The sequence below is a fragment of the Pseudorca crassidens genome, chromosome 11 (assembly GCF_039906515.1).
Source record: "Pseudorca crassidens isolate mPseCra1 chromosome 11, mPseCra1.hap1, whole genome shotgun sequence".
NCBI lineage: Eukaryota > Metazoa > Chordata > Mammalia > Artiodactyla > Delphinidae > Pseudorca > Pseudorca crassidens.
The window spans coordinates 35,255,266-35,270,258 of NC_090306.1; the positions used below are offsets into that span (position 1 = coordinate 35,255,266).

Below are 14,993 nucleotides of genomic sequence, written 5' to 3' on the forward strand. Positions count from 1 at the left end.
GTCCCTTCAGGGAAGCTCTGGAAAGTGCTGGGTGTCTGGTTCTGGCTGGTCCCTCCCTCCCTCTTGGGGTCTCAGATGACAAGTCAACAAACCAGTTTCCCTCCTCTTAGGGGTCTTTGATCCAGTAGCAGCAGGGTTTGGTTCCAGCGACTGCAGAGACCCTTTGCGGTTGGGTTTAGCAGCTACCCGGGTCCGCAGCGAGCCCTGGTCCTGGGGTGAGAGTGACATTCCTCCTGTCCAATCAGAGACTCGGCTTTCTCTCTGGTGCCCGCCCCAGTTCCCTCGCCGCCCCAATAAGCGCTCTAAAAGGCCGGGCTTGTGCTGTCAAGTAGCTGGGGTGGGCTCGGCCTAGGCGAGGAGGGGCGCCGGGTGGGGAGATGCTCTCCCAGGTGTCTGTGGCGGAAGTGGGAAACCTGTAGGTTATGGTCCAGCTGTGCCGCGCCAAGGCGAGCAGGAGCAGGGAACAGGTAGGAGGCAGGACTTTCCCTTCTTTGCAGACAGAATAAAGAATGCGTGTTTTCCTGCTGCTGTTGCCTCCCTTCCCCTTCCCCCAGCCCCGCCCCGCCCTCGTCACCCCCAGATCTCCTGTAGTCGCCGCAGCTCTCATCGAGAAGGACGGCAGGAAAGACTGGGTGGAGGGTGTGTGGTGCTGGGAAGGAGGGTTACGGGATGCCGGAGCCCGGGGTGACGGGCGGGGCAGGGCGGCAGTACTACGGGAGAGGGCACCGAGCCCCCTCTCCGTCTCGTCAACTTTCCTCTCGGAGGCTGCGGCCGCCACCGCCGGCGACTCGCCCAAGGGATGCCAAGTCGACCTGGCAGGGGAGGGTCTGGGAGAGCAGACCTGTCAGCAGCCGGGAACCTGCAGGTCTTCCTAAATCGAGAAGAGAAGAGCATCTTCTCCTCCCCACGCCTATCCGCACCCACTCGTTTCCCCTCTCCTCCCTTGCCTCTAGACTAGTACAACCCTGAAAAACTGGGAATGATTGCGCTGAGGGGAAGAAGGACTTGTATGTTCCCTGGCCGCTGTTAAGAACCGGCTCCTTTCGGGAGTGGGGGGTTGGGAAAAAAGCCTGCAACTCGCAGGGCATTTTCCAGTTAATTACGTCTCCACTGAGAAGACATCAGCCCTTCTCCCCTATCTGCAGCAGACTGAGGAGGGAAGAGGCAAGGAAGGCTTGGCTTCTTCTCTCCTAGCCTTACGCTCTTTATCGGAAACCACCTTCTCGCCTAGTTTCTAAAAGATGGGTCTATCCTGGGGGATTTGCGGAGAGTCAAGTAATCATGCCGAAATGGGCTCCCAGGGGCTGCAAGGCAGCCTCCTTGGGTGACCGCATCTGGGTAGTAGGTGTTGGCCCAGTGCCGTTTCCTGCCGGAGTTAGACTGCTGGAAGCAGTAAGCAGAATTGCAGAGAAATTAGACGCTGCATCACTCTCAGCGATTGATGACACCCTGCTTTGACAATTGCTGAAACATTCGGGTGATGGGAAGGGGGGAGAGGGGAGATGTTGCAACCTTTTCTCATTTATTCATGACACATCCAGCATGGGCATTTGTACACGTACTTGTGTGTGCATATCTCCAAGGTGGAGCTATATATAGCTCCTGCTCACAAGCCCTGTTTGCCTGCTGCTGAGCAGGCTGCCTTGGTCTTCTGAAGCAATCTGGAAGCACTGAGTGGGAGGGGAAAGAGGGAATCAAATTCTCCATTAGGGGAAAAGCCAGAGAAGATGCACTCAGACTGAGGAAACCTTGCATGAAATAATGTTTCTCTATTGCACATGAAGATCAATATTTCCAAATATTATTTTGAATACATTCTTAGAGTGCTATTTGATCTTCATCCATTTCCCTGCATTTTTCAGCTTCACATGAGGCTTATCAGCCTGAAATGTAGCACATATATCAAGTAAATATGAGTCATATGTGGGATATTTTATTAAATTCATCAGAGCATAATGGTTTCCCTATGCCTGTACCTTGGTTGATCGGTGGTAAATTTATTTGGGTAGTAACTCACAGCTGGCAGCATTAGGGGATCTGGGGGAAAATCCCAGATCCACCCACTTTATAGGATATAGAACTAAGGGACCTTTGGAATCTTGGAGAGTAATTTTGATATATTTCTTTGTACAAATTTTACTTGTGGACCTGATATTTAAACTTGTGCTGCTGTTTTATATCATATCTATTTGCATGACATGGACTTTCTTTTATAGGTGTATGTGCATTTATTTTTCCCATTGGCTGGAATTAGTTAATCTTGATGAAAACCTTTCCATTTTCTTAGATGAGAAAACTAAGATTTAGAGGACATAAGTAATTTGTTTAAAATCTTCTGAAAGTCCACTATTTCAACCCTAATATTCCAACAACCTACTGTGAATTAATTGCATAGCAGTTTACCATCAAATAGAATTCTTCAGTTTCCCATGGTTTTTGGACCTGGTAACAATATTTGATCAATATTGATACAGTATAGACCAAGGTTATTCAGTTATTCAGACACTAAGTCTGTTTTGTTGCTTGACCATTATTTGTATGTCTGATTTGTCTTCTAATTAGGCAGTTAGTACTTTGCAGAAAAAGACCATGACCTACATTTTGTATAGCCTACAGTTCTAAGTAGGCTCAAATACTCTTACTGAGGAAGAATCATCATAAGGAATTGTTTGGATGGATGAAGCAATGATTTTGGGTAATCCATTTATTGATAGAAGGCTATGTGTTGAGAACTACTTTTGGAAACTTCCTTTGGCTCCATTGTCTTCTCCATGAGCAGGAATGAATGACATGAGATATTTCTATATCCTTCCAAAGAATGATTCTATTTCCTAGTAGAGGTTATGACTGTGTACAGGTTATTCTATATATACTCTCATATCTTCTTCCCCTTGAGACCAAGTTGAAAGATAGACAATCCATATTTCTCCACACAAAACATGCCATGCCATGTGCCTTATTTTTAAAAAAGTGATCAACAGGGTCCATCCATTTCTACAGATAAATTGGCCATGATCTATGTCATATCAAGAACCAATCCTCTCTAAGTCATCCGTAAGCCCTTCAAGTCCAGTACTTGTTTTCTTTTTATTGGTACATTCAGTTTTGTTCCCTTTTGATCTGCCATTTCTGCTGTATTGTCCATCTCCTCCTTGAAATTTTACTTCTTGGTACCACAGTGATCTGATGTCATAATTATTCTCTCACTTTTTATAACCCTGTCTTTGTGCCCCTCTTATGTCTTCTTCCTGCTCCTAGCTTTCAAATGAATCCCCCAAATGGATGGCAATTTTATTAGAAATAAAACTTTCCTTTGCATTTCCGTTTCTATTCTCTCCTCCATGAGTCATTCCAAAATATTATCCTGGTGGCTAAGAGCACAGGTATTAGAAGGAAGCCTAGTTGTGTTAATATTCATATATCACTAGGCAGATAAGTGAATGTCAGTAAGTCAATTGGAAATTACAACAGCACTTACCTCAGAGATTTTTATGGGATATTTTTCAAGTATTAAGTGAGATAATGCATGCAACACATTTAAAATAGGTATTGGTCCATAGTAATTACTCATAAACAATAGCTGTTAGTAGTAGAAGTACTGTTTACAGTAATGATAATGTACATAGTGACAACCATTTTTTGCTTTCCCCCCATCAGTTGTCATCATCCTTAAGTTGGCTTTTAGTAAAGGATACTGCTGTTTTCTAGGCTTTTCTGATTTGTGATCAGTTTTTTTTTTTTTTTTTTTTTTTGTGTGTGTGTGGTACGTGGGCCTCTCACTGTTGGGGCCTCTCCTGTTGCGGAGCTCAGGCTCCGGACGCGCAGGCTCAGTGGCCAAGGCTCACAGGCCCAGCTGCTCTGCGGCATGTGGGATCTTCCCAGACTGGGGCACAAACCCGTGTCCTCTGCATCGGCAGGCGGACTCTCAACCACTGCGCCACCAGGGAAGCCCTGTGATCAGTTTTATTTATTTATTTTTTAGATTTCCTTTTCTCTACCTCCAAATGCCTATCATCCATTCAGTAATAAATTTATTCATTTCTATTCTCAACCTAATTTGTATTTTTCTCTGTTTTCCTTAATACCAGTTTTCATCTGTCATTGCATACCTCCATTAGTGCAGTTATCAAATATCCCAGTGTATAAGTTTCTCTGCTTTAATCTAAGATGTCAGATATTATTATTGGTATAATGTATTTTTAATGCCTCATATTGATTCAATTCTGCTTTGAAACCTGCACTGTGCTTTACTTTTTATCTTGAAGGGCACTGGCTTTGGAGAAAGAATACCTGGCTTCAAATCCTTAGAACAGGACTTACCAGGTTTGTGAACTTGGAAATGTAGCAGGTGGAGGAATGGGGCATTATTTCACTATGGTTGTCTGGATGACTTACTGTGTAAAGTTGTATTTGAAAGTATATTCATTTAATATTACATTTAAATAACATTTTTATGATTATAAGGAAATATGGGATCATTCAGGAAAAATTGGAAATAAAATATAATTCTATCATCATGCACAGAGATCCACTATCAACCTTATAGTTTTATTTCTATGAATATGCATAGGTATTTTAAATTTACAGATTTGAAATTAGAGTGAATATTCATTTATGCATTCAGCTTTTTCCCCACTTAACATCATACCATAAATATTCATTTATTTTATTTAATATTCTTACTAACCATGTTTTTTTTATGGCTGCCAAATAATTTTTATATAGAGCTTTTAGATAGTTTCCAGTTTTTCACACTTATGGAAATGAACATAAACATTCATTAATCTTTACCTTTCTGACCATTTCCTTACAGTAACTCCTTAGATGTTACTGGATCAAACATATAAATATTTCCAGACTCCTAATGCTTATAGCTAAATTGCCCCAGCAAAAAAACTTGTGCAGAAATTGGTACTCAGTTTAAGCTGATTTGGCAATAGCTTTATTAATACTTGGTACTGTGGTTAAAACAATTGAGACTATTTTGATAGCAGAAATTAGGTATCTAGTTATTCTTTGAGTTGTGTTTCTATGATTTTGAATGAGTTTGAGAAATGTTTTCATTTCTCAAATTGTTTATCTGCTCTTTGTATTTCTTAATTTGTGGATTTCATTTGATTATTTTTTATTGGGGTAATCATAGTTTCTACATATAATTAGAAATCTGTTGTAAACTGAAAATTTTCCTCACCCTGTTTTTTTTGCCTTTAATTTTTTATGTGTTGAACACACAGAAATTTGTAACCTTACTGTAGTTTAATCCATAAATTGATTTGCAGTAATATCTTTCATTTCTTTAATGCTCAGAAAACTTTCTGCTACCTCACAAAGAACTGAACATAAAAGCACACATTTGAGGGTGCTATTGCTGAACTTTTCTTCTTTGAAGTAGTATTTGGCTTATGTATATCATGTATCTCTGTGTGAAATGGCTCCTGGGGACATAAATACACTCACAGTCTATTGAGATCCCATTATTATTTATGTGACTTTCCCATGAAGTGAATAGTACCTTTATTCTTCCTGAGCTACTGTTGTCCATTTTAGAAGTGCCACAGGGAAAAATGTACTATGGAAGATATTAAAGACCAGGTTACTCCGCCAGAGCAGGGCACACTGTTTGCACAATTATCTGAATGACTCAGGCACTAAATCTGCTTTTGCCAGGATTATCCAGATGGTCCTTAATTCACTGGATAATTGCTCACCCCTGTACTTGATTTTGATGATGTAGACTGACTGTGTCATCACTTTTCCTGCACTGTTTTATTTGTTGCTATTCTCTAAATGCTTAGGGTTTGTCACATTCATTTCTCTTCATGAGAGGCAGTTACTATGGTCCTAAGAGCACACATTTTAGAGTTATGTAGAGCTTTGCACAAAACCTAGCTCAGCCACTTACAAGCTGTGTGATTTGGGGCAAGTTACTTAATTTCTTTAAGCCTTTGTTTCCTGTGTAGGAAATGAGGATATTCTGAGGATCTTCAGAATTCAGAGCCCGTACTTCAGTCCCACTCTCTGTAGTCTTCTCAAGAACATTCTCCACACTATAATCAAGTGTCTTTCTGAAACCAATCTCAACAGGTGCCTCCTCTGCTGAAAAATTTTTGATAGAGCTCTCTCTCTCTTTCTCCTTTTAATAACAAGATGCGAGAAGTCCTTTAGGTTGTACTTAAAGTCCTTTACTAAATGGTCCTTGTTTACTTCTCTAAATTCATTTCCTCATTATTCCAGTCTCTTTGATCTCCAATCTCCCACAATGCCAATCATATTAAACTGTTTGCATTTCCCCTTATTCAGCATATATTTTTCTCTCTTTTCCCAAACTCCACTTCCCCTCCATATTCTATTTTCTGCCAGACATTACCTGTCTCATTGTCTGCCCTGTAGTTGATCTGCCTAACCTCTTCAAGGCTCAGGTCAGGTGCCACCATCTTAGGGAGGACTTCTCTGAACTTCCAGGCTGAGTTTTTTGTAAGCCCTTGAAGACAGAGACAATACCGTATTCCTCTTTGTGCCCAATGAAGACTTTGACATATATTTTATGAAGAAATGAGTTAAAGAAGGTTAAGATTAAACACCTTTTTAAGATTTCAACAAGTTAAGAATTTATATCTCTACCTTGGAAACCAAGAAATAAAACTAGAAGCTATGTCAATCTTCTTAATTTGTCAAGGATTAACTTCCTGGTTTTGTTGATTTATACAGCAAGATAGGTAAAACAGAGTCTTTTAATAAGCAATTTGTCAAGATAAGACATGTCTAGGACATTGAATAATTCCCGAATGCTAAATATGTAGCTAACTCTTTTAAATAATTCTTCATTTTAGAAGGAGGAAGAAATATATAATTACATGGATAATGTAGATATATAAGTTTAGCTGTGTTTGAACTAAATATTGGTGAAATTAATCCCCTTTCTCTTCATTTAATAAAAATCTTCCATTGGTGTGGTCTCTGGAAGTTTATAAAGCATCGTTACATGTATAACCTTGTTGGATCCTTTGCAACAATTCTGAAAGTTAGATCGAAAGGTGTGGTTATCCATTCTTACAGATAAAGAAACAAGCTCAGAGAAATAAGTAATTTGCCTAAGATCACGTTAGTGGCAAATCTGGACAAGATGTAAGGTAATCTTGCTCATACTTGCATGTTTGGTCTATTATGCTCAGCCAAAACATCTCACAGAGAGGTGCAGTCCACCATTCTGTCCAGGTCAAGGACATTGGTCTTGAAGGATATAAATAATCCACTGAGAGTCCTGAACAATCCAGTAAAAATTTACTGCACTAATACCTATGTATAGTTGTCACTTTGGTTTTTAATAGCTGAGAAGTAACGCACTGGCAGTGATTTTTGATTTCAACTTATTGTAAAATCGTGTATTTGTTTAATTGATTGATTATGTATATTTATATTTGTTTACATATATATAAAACTTCAGAGTGTATTTCTTTTTATTTTTGGTGACAAGTACAATACCCTTTCCCTTATTTATTTTTACTAGAATATTAAAATGCTTTTTCTAGATATTCTTAATTAAGTAGAAAATATCCAGCTTTTCAGTTTGGCTCTTAGCATATATTCTCTACAGTCTTGGAGAGTCAGATGAGTCAAATATGTTTTTCAGAAATAGTACAAGAGTTGAAAACATTTTTATGAAAAATAGATGGGTGCTTACCTACAGCATTGATCTAGCCTAGTTTAAAAATGAAAAAGACAGAAGTGGGATTCCCTGGTGGCATGGTGGTTGAGAGTCCGCCTGCCGATGCAGGGGACACGAGTTCGTTCACCGGTCCGGGAAGATCCCATGTGCCGCGGAGCAGCTGGGCCCGTGAGCCATGGCCGCTGAGCCTGCGCGTCCGAAGCCTGTGCTCTGCAATGGGAGAGGCAAATAAAAAACCAAAAAAAACACAAGTATTAGACTGATTTTATTTTGTTTGGTTGTGCAGATAATGTCTTCTCTATAACCGCACTTCAGTTATTAACAACAACCATTTTTTGAGTGCTCACTCTGTGTTGAGCATTATTTTAAATGTGTTGCACATGATATCTCATAACTTAATCAAACCCAGTGAAATGGATTTTATTTATTATTTTTACCATTTTACAGATGAGAAAAAATAGATATATTAAAAATCTAATGATTAAAAAAGCTAGAATTCATATGCAGGTTAACTAACTCCTAAACCTAGATTATTAAACAGTGTTTATTCTGCTCTCCATGATATCTAGTTTTAGTATTTTGTTAGTCACAGTTTAAATTTCCTGCATTTGAGGTGGCCATCTATCCCTAGATCTCACATGTACTTAACATCAACACAACAGATAGATTAAATCATTCTAAATTTATATATGTTTTATTTATGGAAATCTCATAAACAAAATGGTCTTTCACTACAGTGATTTACATGGGGCAGTTTTCCAAACATAAATTAAGTAATTACAATGTGCTATTTTAAAATTCATTATTTTAACTTTAAACTAAGTAACAGAATTTTGTATGCTTTTCTGCCCTAATTTTGCTTGCTGATGTTACAAACCATAAACAGTAATTCTATCCTAAGACATCTAATCAGATCATATTTAATTGTCATGGTTACTGAAAGTACAGATTTGCTATCAGTAACAGGCAAGATTGCCTGCTAAGATATTATAAATAATATTTATAATATTCCAGTTTGAGGCTCAACTTATTTAATATAGAAATTTATATCAGATGAAAATTCCCATTGCATATTATTTTTATACATTAAACACAATATATTTTAACTGAAAATTTTTAAAAATATCTACTGGATTGATTTACTGTATGTTTCTTTAGCTTTCAAATATTATTTTAGAGGTCATAACAACTCTTTTGGTAGAATTAACTAATTAACTAATTAACTAATTTTTTCCCAAAAATGTTATTTGGAAACTAAGACATCTATTTTCAATAAAACATTGCATTGTTTTTTTAAACCTTTTTAATTAAAGAGTAACAGAAATATAGAAAAGCACACAGAAAAGAGTCAGCACAATGAGTTAAACAAAGTATATACATCCATGAAATCAACACTCAGTTCTGAATAAAGAACCTTGTCAGCCCCCAGAAATCCTTCTTCCAGCCACTCCTAATCATTACCACCTTGCTTTTCCCCAAAGGTAATCATTAATTCTGACTTCAAGACCATGGAATCATTTTGCCTTTTTTTTAAATTCATATAGACAAAATCATGCAGTATGTGACTTTTTTGTATCAAATTTCTTTTGCTCAACCTTTTTGGTGAGATATATCCATGTTTTTGAATGTAATAATAGTTCATTTTTGTTGTCTTATAGAATTCCATTGTATAAATACTCCAAAAATGTACCTATCTTTCTATTTGATAGACATCTGGGTTGTTTTCAGTTTTGTGTAATAGTTTTCCTATGAACACACATTCTTTTACATGTCTTTTTATACATGTATGTGTATACATTTGTTAGGATATAAATAAGATTAAAATTGCTGAGTCAATGGCTAATGCTTAGTAGAAATTGCTAGATTTTCCCAAGAGGTTGAGCCAATTTCCAGTTCAATCTGTGGTGTATGAGATTTCAAGTTACGCATTAGCTTTGCCTTCACTTGGTATTAATAGTCTTTTAAACTTAAACTATTAGAGTAGTTGGGAATGTGTGGAGCTGGATATCCAATTATGGTTTTAATTTGCATTTTTTTCATTAATATGTAGTTAAACACCTTTTTATATATATTTTGGCCATTTGAATATGATGTTTTGGAGTGTCATTCAAAGATTTTGCCCATTTTACTATTGAGTTATTTGTCTTTTATTTATTGATTCATAGATGGTTCCTTATATATTCTGAGTTTGAGCCCTTAGAAAATATTTGCAAATATCTTTTCCTGCTCTATAATTTGCTTTATCATTCTCTTAATGTTATCTTTAATCAACAAATGTTCTCAGCTTTAATGTAGTCCATAGTTAGAATTTTTTGTGTTTTATTTAATAAGTCTTTCCTTATTGTAATCATGGAAACATTTTTCAATATAGTATTTGTGCCAGACACTATACTGTTTTCATCTAAACAAAACCTGTAAAACTCTTGTATCAATATTAATAATTTCTTATAAGAAAATTTCTCAAAAATTCATCCTTAAGTATTAGATTTTTTTATGCATAATTTTATCAAGTGAAGGAAATTCCCTACTATTTCTATTTGTTAAAATTTTAAATATTTTACAAAATTTTAAATTTATTCAGATGATCATATGATTTTTATCTTATCTTTGTTAATGAAACAAATTATATTGATTGATTTTCAAATGTTAAACTAGAATCCCCACCCAGAATAAATTTAGTTTATTATGTATTTATTACCTAGAATAAATTTAACTAATTCATTATGTATTTATTACCTGTTAATGTATATTACTAGATTAGTGTTGATAATGTTTTATTTAGGATTATTCTAGTAAGGGTTTGTGAATGATACATTTTAATTTCTTGTAGAATCCACTAGTGAAGCCATTTGGCCCTAGAAATATTTTTGTGGCAGTATTTTAAATTAAAAATTCACTTACTTTATGTGTTATGTGTCTATTCGTATTTCCTAAATATTATTTAATCTTTTTTGTAAGTTGTACTTTTCTAGGAATTTTCCCATCAAAATTTTCAAATATATTGGACACTGCTCTTCAAAATAGTCTCATACAATCTTTTTACTATGTATAAGATTTTTAACGACGACTCTCTTTTCATTCATTTAAATCCACCCACAGAGCTGACTATTCTTAACATTTTGTATATATTTTAAAAGATTTTTATGAATAGAATATAGTTTTATATATATTGTTACTACTATCAAAATGCACCATACTATATGTAATGTTCTGTCACTCATTTTTTCTATCTTGGCCAACTTTTATTTTCACACATTATAGTGCTAACACATCCTTTTTAGTATTTGCATAATATCTCTTTGCATAAAACAATTTATTTATGTCCCCCTTATTGGATCCTTGGGATATTTCTAATTTTTTTTTAAAGAATGCCACAAGAACATTATTCTACATATACATTTGTACATTCATTCCAATATTTCCCTAATACATTTCTAGAGTGAAATTGCTAGCAAAGAGATACATCTTTTACAGATTATCAGTATTTCCAAATTGTTCTTCAAGTACATTATAACAATATATAATCCTAGTGACATAAATAAGAATGTTTGCTCTTGAATATCCTTCCTTGTACTGCGTATGATCAATCTTTCAAATACTTTTAGAAGTTTTCTTTCCAAATCAGACTATTATTAAAAAGAAAATATAAATAAAGCACAATTATGCACCAATGACATCATAAAACATGAATTTGGTATTTCCCTATCGATTGTTTACTTTTATACATAAAAATATTTTGTGTATTATTGGGATTGTAAAAGATTTCAATTAAATTTGACAGTAAGTTGGTTTTATAAAATTTAAGTGCTAAAAATCTCTCCTGCCTTCATTGTTTGTTATTTTAGTATCATATATTTTCAATATAATATATGGCTATGTTTGCTCATGCAGGAAAGAGTATAGTACTAGCTGTTCAGTAGACATAGATTTAAATCTAAATTCTGGCACTTAGTAGATATGTATTCTTAAGAAATCTACTCAACTCCTGTAACTCTGAGTGACTTCATTTCCTAAATTGAGGAAAATAGGTATGGAAGTAAGTTTGCAGTATGTCTGTCATCTGATTATTCACTAGGTTTTATTTAGGTGATTAAACTAGTTAGGCAAGGACTTTTCTCTTTCACTTGCCTATTTATGACCCTCTCAATGCTACTTGTTCTTCAAGGAAAACAGTTTCCAGGTATGAAAAAGGACTGTCTCCCATGAAAAATCTATAAAGTAGGTCCTTCTGCTAGAAATGTAAAGAAATAATGTGATTAATACTTTTTTCCGTCATTTATTATATATTGTATTTGTAAGTGGAGGAAAGGAAGAAGCAGAGAGGGAGGGAGGGAGGGAGGGAGGGAGGGAGGGAGAACAGAAACACACATCTCCTATGTGGTAGGCTTTGTAGTAATGAATAAGTCAGACTTTTTCCTGCCTTCAAGAGACTTCTAAGATAAGTGGGGAAAATAGATGAAAAGATAACCCCAAATTGTGTGATAAGTGCTTTAATACAAGGAGATTCAACATGTTAGGTGAATATTGTATGCCAGGGACATTTAGGAGAGTATGGTTCAAATAACTGAAAGAAATCTAGTATATGATAGAGTATAAACTATAAAGTAGCAAGACATATGGGCAAAGAGGAGAAAATAGTAGATCAAGAAAGTATTTTTAAAGTGTTTGTATTTTACCCTAGAAGCAATAGTCCCAAGTAAGGCAGTGATTTAATTGAATATCCTAAAATGTTTTTTTGAGAATTTAATGAAGTAAAAGAAAGATATTAGGTGTGAGAAGACTTTGTAATTTAAAAAATGTTAAGGAAGTTAACTAGATTTGAAGCAGCATGTCTAGATAATTCTTGATAAGAAATATTGCTACAATATTGGCAGGGCTGTACTCTCCAAATCAACTCTTTTAAAAAGCCCTCCTAATAATTTCATTTTGACTTTATTTTGCTATTAGCATGTTATAAAACTTCCTTTGAGTAAATAAGGAGAGAAAATTAAATATATATTTTCATCTCAATCTTCCCATAGCTTCTTTGAGAGCTAGATTTCTGCTAAGACGTATATACCTTTTTATTTTTTATTATTATTTTTTAAACATCTTTATTGGAGCATAATCACTTTACAATGGTGTGTTAGTTTCTGCTTTACAACAAAGTGAATCAGCTATACATATACATATATCCCCATATCTCCTCCCTCTTGTGTCTCCCTCCCACCCTCCCTATCCCACCCCGCTAGGTGGTCACAAAGCACTGAGCTGATCTCCTTGTGCTGTACGGCTGCTTCCCACTAGCTGTCTATTTTACATTTGGTAGTATATATATGTCCATGCCATCCTCTCACTTCATCCCATTCTCTATGTCTGCATCTTTATCCCTGTCCTGCCCCTAGGTTCTTCAGAAACTTTTTTTTTTTTAGTTTCCATATATATGTCTTAGCATACGGTATTTGTTTTTCTCTTTCTGACTTACTTCACTCTGTATGACAGACTCTAGGTCCATCCACCTCACTACAAATAACTCAATTTCGTTTCTTTTTATGGCTGAGTAATATTCCATTGTATATATGTGCCACATCGTCTTTATCCGTTCATCTGTCGATGGACACTTAGGTTGCTTCCATGTCCTGGCTATCATAAATAGAGCTGCAATGAACACTGTGGTACATGACTCTTTTTGGATTATGGTTTTCTCAGGGTATATGCCCAGTAGTAGGATTGCTGCATCATATGGTAGTTCTATTTTTAGTTTTTTAAGGAACCTCCATACTGTTCTCCATAGTGGCTGTACCAATTTACATTCCCACCAGCAGTGCAAGAGGGTTCCCTTTTCTCCACACCCTCTCCAGCATTTATTGTTTGTAGATTTTTTGATGATGGCCATTCTGACTGATGTGAGGTGATACCTCATTGTAGTTTTGATTTGCATTTCTCTAATGATTAGTGGTGTTGAACGTTCTTTCATGTTTTTGTTGGCAATCTGTTACATATCTTTTTAAAAGCCATAGAAGTTCATGGAAGTTCATAGCAGTTCACTGGACTTTGGATGTCATTTCTAGCCATGGCTGAGAATACCACCATGCTTATTTTATAAACACACATGGTTTACTCTTTGAATACAATTGTATTTTTTATAGGGGCATATAAAATAGCCATTTGTAATATGACTAAATCACGAAAAATGTTTTCCAGTAGTACTCCCAAAAGGTGTTTTGTTGATGAAGGAACAGGGAAATGTGAAGAGAGAACAATGTTTTGGAGTCTTTAGCTTCCTGGGTGATCTTTGGAGTTTACTGGATTGCTAAGAATATTAAAATGAGATTTTTGTAGCCTATCCAGTTCTCAGGATGGTTGAGAAAAATGAATATTTTATTTACAAACTCAGAGCAAAGATCACTTGCTCTAATTCTTACATACATATCAATAAAATGGATGCATTATTTTATAATATTAAGTCCTCCAGTGGCTTTTTAATCCTGGGTACTTTTCTCCAATGTAAATTGTATTATGTACTAGAATCTTCAGTCTAAGTTGCAGTTACATTTTCTTCCATTTATTTGATTTTATGTTTGAGAGAAAACATGGTATATTACTCATGGCTATGCTTTTATTTTGGGAAATCAAAATTGTATCACTAAAATGTTCTGTTCACATTTTTCAATACCTATTGGTTTCTGACAATATGCTGAAAATGTTCCACTGCATACTGTCTGATTTGAGGTGGTAGATATGAATGTAATAACTGCTAGTAAATTGAAATATTTCTTTAGAACCAACTGAGAAACAGTGTTACAAATGTTACCACAAATCATGTTTAATCATATTGCCTTCTATTTTTAAGAAGAATACTGCAGAACAAAGGAATTTGGATCCTTGCTAATATGTAGGGTAAGGAGACAATCTTGCTGGACTCAGCAATTATTTTATTTTATTTATCTTTTTAGATTTCTTAGTGTAATTCACACATAACCTAGTTACTTCTGTTTTTGAGTTTTAAATCCAGCCTTCCTCCACAACCCTTCTGTAACGCATTCTGGAAGATGACATTAATATTTATGTTACTAAAAATATCATTGTGAAGTGGAATGCCTTAATTAATTAAATATTGCTTCACTCAGCATGTCTTCATCTCTACTGCTATCCTTAAGCCTATGATGGAGGAGGGATCTCTCCTCTTTCTTAATTCCAATTCCTCTACTTTTTTTCTGGATCTCAATTTTCTACAACATGAGAGAAAATTTGCTCTTATGCTCATATGCTTCCTCCCCAGAAATGCCAATCTTTCTTTCTTAACTCCCTAATATTCCCCTGCCTTCAAACTTTTCAGTTGTTTTTC

At 35.7% G+C, this 14,993-nt stretch overlaps 1 protein-coding gene across 5 annotated transcripts in view; it reads left to right on the forward strand.

Annotated features, from left to right (window-relative positions):
* Positions 1-316: 316 nt before the first annotated feature.
* CNTN1 (contactin 1) overlaps positions 317-14,993 on the forward strand; it is a 371,063-nt gene continuing 356,386 nt past the window's right edge. For 2 of the 5 annotated variants that reach the window (XM_067696189.1, XM_067696191.1), the window contains exon 1: positions 317-467. The gene's annotated coding sequence lies outside the window, so the exon portion shown is untranslated. The remainder of the gene's footprint in view (positions 468-14,993) is intronic. The other 3 variants (XM_067696187.1, XM_067696190.1, XM_067696192.1) reach the window with 2 other exon arrangements.